This window comes from Schistocerca americana, unplaced genomic scaffold, assembly GCF_021461395.2.
Source record: "Schistocerca americana isolate TAMUIC-IGC-003095 unplaced genomic scaffold, iqSchAmer2.1 HiC_scaffold_549, whole genome shotgun sequence".
NCBI lineage: Eukaryota > Metazoa > Arthropoda > Insecta > Orthoptera > Acrididae > Schistocerca > Schistocerca americana.
In genome coordinates, this window is record NW_025726290.1 from 5,572 (window position 1) to 10,000 (window position 4,429).

At 57.6% G+C, this 4,429-nt stretch overlaps 2 non-coding genes and 1 pseudogene across 2 annotated transcripts; all 3 read left to right on the top strand.

The window, feature by feature from the left end:
• Positions 1-333: 333 nt before the first annotated feature.
• Positions 334-2,243, top strand: LOC124586218. The gene has a single exon (XR_006975122.1). It is a non-coding gene; the product is annotated as a small subunit ribosomal RNA (ribosomal RNA).
• A 351-nt stretch (positions 2,244-2,594) lies between these two features.
• LOC124586208 lies at positions 2,595-2,749 on the top strand. Its single transcript, XR_006975113.1, has one exon. It is a non-coding gene; the product is annotated as a 5.8S ribosomal RNA (ribosomal RNA).
• Positions 2,750-2,937: 188 nt separating this feature from the next.
• LOC124586226 overlaps positions 2,938-4,429 on the top strand; it is a 4,787-nt pseudogene continuing 3,295 nt past the window's right edge.

Sequence of the window (4,429 nt, forward strand, 5' to 3'; positions counted from 1 at the left end):
CCGTAGGTGGCGCGTGTTGTCTCCCGCCGGCAATGCCACGACAGCACGCTCCCGGGCCTCTGTCGGCAGCGGCAAGCTCAGTTGGGAGCACGGGTGGTCGCACCTAAAGCGTCTACTCGCCAAACTCCGGGCGATTGCGCCTCTCTCGAACCCGACCAAGTACTTAGGACGGCGCTGCGCGCCGCCGGGACCTGAGAGGGTTTCGAGGTGTATTGTGCAGGGGAGCTCAGCCTCCTCCTGTTTGCAGAATAATTGAGCGGACGCTTGCGTGTTCGCGCGGGCCCCCGGGACACACTCCCGGGCGGCCGGCTGCTCAGCTCTAGTTGACGCAGCTCCCTGGTTGATCCTGCCAGTAGTCATATGCTTGTCTCAAAGATTAAGCCATGCATGTCTCAGTACAAGCCGCATTAAGGTGAAACCGCGAATGGCTCATTAAATCAGTTATGGTTCCTTAGATCGTACCCACGTTACTTGGATAACTGTGGTAATTCTAGAGCTAATACATGCAAACAGAGTCCCGACCAGAGATGGAAGGGACGCTTTTATTAGATCAAAACCAATCGGTCGGCTCGTCCGGTCCGTTTGCCTTGGTGACTCTGAATAACTTTGGGCTGATCGCACGGTCCTCGTACCGGCGACGCATCTTTCAAATGTCTGCCTTATCAACTGTCGATGGTAGGTTCTGCGCCTACCATGGTTGTAACGGGTAACGGGGAATCAGGGTTCGATTCCGGAGAGGGAGCCTGAGAAACGGCTACCACATCCAAGGAAGGCAGCAGGCGCGCAAATTACCCACTCCCGGCACGGGGAGGTAGTGACGAAAAATAACGATACGGGACTCATCCGAGGCCCCGTAATCGGAATGAGTACACTTTAAATCCTTTAACGAGTATCTATTGGAGGGCAAGTCTGGTGCCAGCAGCCGCGGTAATTCCAGCTCCAATAGCGTATATTAAAGTTGTTGCGGTTAAAAAGCTCGTAGTTGGATTTGTGTCCCACGCTGTTGGTTCACCGCCCGTCGGTGTTTAACTGGCATGTATCGTGGGACGTCCTGCCGGTGGGGCGAGCCGAAGGCGTGCGACGCGCCTCGTGCGTGCTCGTGCGTCCCGAGGCGGACCCCGTTGCAATCCTACCAGGGTGCTCTTGAGTGAGTGTCTCGGTGGGCCGGCACGTTTACTTTGAACAAATTAGAGTGCTTAAAGCAGGCAAGCCCGCCTGAATACTGTGTGCATGGAATAATGGAATAGGACCTCGGTTCTATTTTGTTGGTTTTCGGAACCCGAGGTAATGATTAATAGGGACAGGCGGGGGCATTCGTATTGCGACGTTAGAGGTGAAATTCTTGGATCGTCGCAAGACGAACAGAAGCGAAAGCATTTGCCAAGTATGTTTTCATTAATCAAGAACGAAAGTTAGAGGTTCGAAGGCGATCAGATACCGCCCTAGTTCTAACCATAAACGATGCCAGCCAGCGATCCGCCGCAGTTCCTCCGATGACTCGGCGGGCAGCCTCCGGGAAACCAAAGCTTTTGGGTTCCGGGGGAAGTATGGTTGCAAAGCTGAAACTTAAAGGAATTGACGGAAGGGCACCACCAGGAGTGGAGCCTGCGGCTTAATTTGACTCAACACGGGAAACCTCACCAGGCCCATACACCGGAAGGATTGACAGATTGATAGCTCTTTCTTGATTCGGTGGGTGGTGGTGCATGGCCGTTCTTAGTTGGTGGAGCGATTTGTCTGGTTAATTCCGATAACGAACGAGACTCTAGCCTGCTAACTAGTCGCGTGACATCCTTCGTGCTGTCAGCGATTACTTTTCTTCTTAGAGGGACAGGCGGCTTCTAGCCGCACGAGATTGAGCAATAACAGGTCTGTGATGCCCTTAGATGTTCTGGGCCGCACGCGCGCTACACTGAAGGAATCAGCGTGTCTTCCTAGGCCGAAAGGTCGGGGTAACCCGCTGAACCTCCTTCGTGCTAGGGATTGGGGCTTGCAATTGTTCCCCATGAACGAGGAATTCCCAGTAAGCGCGAGTCATAAGCTCGCGTTGATTACGTCCCTGCCCTTTGTACACACCGCCCGTCGCTACTACCGATTGAATGATTTAGTGAGGTCTTCGGACTGGTACGCGGCATTGACTCTGTCGTTGCCGATGCTACCGGAAAGATGACCAAACTTGATCATTTAGAGGAAGTAAAAGTCGTAACAAGGTTTCCGTAGGTGAACCTGCGGAAGGATCATTACCGACTAGACTGCATGTCGTTCGATGTGCGTGTCGTGTCGCGCAACACGCTACCTGTACGGCTCGCAGTAGCCGTGCGCCGCGTGCGGAACCACGCGTGCTTCTCAAAACTAACGCCAATGTTGTGTGGTACGAGCGCTGAAGCGCTGGAGCGGCTGGCCTGCGGCACCTGGCGCCTGGCGCCGGTTTTGAATGACTTTCGCCCGACTGCCTGTCCGCTCCGGTGTGGAGCCGTACGACGCCCATCGGCCGTGAGGCCGTTGGACACAGAACGCTTGAACAGGGGCCGCCACACGCCTACGTCCCGCCTATGCAACTGTCTTGAAAGAGACAGTGGAAACTAAGAAAAGATCACCCAGGACGGTGGATCACTCGGCTCGTGGGTCGATGAAGAACGCAGCAAATTGCGCGTCGACATGTGAACTGCAGGACACATGAACATCGACGTTTCGAACGCACATTGCGGTCCATGGATTCCGTTCCCGGGCCACGTCTGGCTGAGGGTCGGCTACGTATACTGAAGCGCGCGGCGTTTGCCCCGCTTCGCAGACCTGGGAGCGTCGCGGCCGCCTGTGGGGCCGGCCGCGCCTCCTGAAACGTGCGATGCGCGCCCGTCGCCTGGCGGTTCGCATACCGGTACTTACTCGGTAGCGTGCACAGCCGGCTGGCGGTGTGGCGTGCGACACCTCGTACAACGACCTCAGAGCAGGCGAGACTACCCGCTGAATTTAAGCATATTACTAAGCGGAGGAAAAGAAACTAACAAGGATTCCCCCAGTAGCGGCGAGCGAACAGGGAAGAGTCCAGCACCGAACCCCGCAGGCTGCCGCCTGTCGTGGCATGTGGTGTTTGGGAGGGTCCACTACCCCGACGCCTCGCGCCGAGCCCAAGTCCAACTTGAATGAGGCCACGGCCCGTAGAGGGTGCCAGGCCCGTAGCGGCCGGTGCGAGCGTCGGCGGGACCTCTCCTTCGAGTCGGGTTGCTTGAGAGTGCAGCTCCAAGTGGGTGGTAAACTCCATCTGAGACTAAATATGACCACGAGACCGATAGCGAACAAGTACCGTGAGGGAAAGTTGAAAAGAACTTTGAAGAGAGAGTTCAAAAGTACGTGAAACCGTTCTGGGGTAAACGTGAGAAGTCCGAAAGGTCGAACGGGTGAGATTCACGCCCATCCGGCCACAGGCCTCCGCCCTCGGCAGATGGGGCCGGCCGCCCGCGCGGAGCAATCCGCGGCGGGGTCGTGTCCGGTTGCCTTTCCACTCGCCGCGGGGTGGGGCCGTTCCGGTGTGCGGTGGGCCGCACTTCTCCCCTAGTAGGACGTCGCGACCCGCTGGGTGCCGGCCTACGGCCCGGGTGCGCAGCCTGTCCTTCCGCGGGCCTCGGTTCGCGTCTGTTGGGCAGAGCCCCGGTGTCCTGGCTGGCTGCCCGGCGGTATATCTGGAGGAGTCGATTCGCCCCTTTGGGCGCTCGGGCTCCCGGCAAGCGCGCGCGGTTCTTCCCGGATGACGGACCTACCTGGCCCGGCCCCGGACCCGCGCCGCTGTTGGCTCGGGATGCTCTCGGGCGGAATAATCGCTCCCGTCAGCGGCGCTTCAGCTTTGGACAATTTCACGACCCGTCTTGAAACACGGACCAAGGAGTCTAACATGTGCGCGAGTCATTGGGCTGTACGAAACCTAAAGGCGTAATGAAAGTGAAGGTCTCGCCTTGCGCGGGCCGAGGGAGGATGGGGCTTCCCCGCCCTTCACGGGGCGGCGGCCTCCGCACTCCCGGGGCGTCTCGTCCTCATTGCGAGGTGAGGCGCACCTAGAGCGTACACGTTGGGACCCGAAAGATGGTGAACTATGCCTGGCCAGGACGAAGTCAGGGGAAACCCTGATGGAGGTCCGTAGCGATTCTGACGTGCAAATCGATCGTCGGAGCTGGGTATAGGGGCGAAAGACTAATCGAACCATCTAGTAGCTGGTTCCCTCCGAAGTTTCCCTCAGGATAGCTGGTGCTCGTACGAGTCTCATCCGGTAAAGCGAATGATTAGAGGCCTTGGGGCCGAAACGACCTCAACCTATTCTCAAACTTTAAATGGGTGAGATCTCCGGCTTGCTTGATATGCTGAAGCCGCGAGCAAACGACTCGGATCGGAGTGCCAAGTGGGCCACTTTTGGTAAGCAGAACTGGCGCTGTGGGAT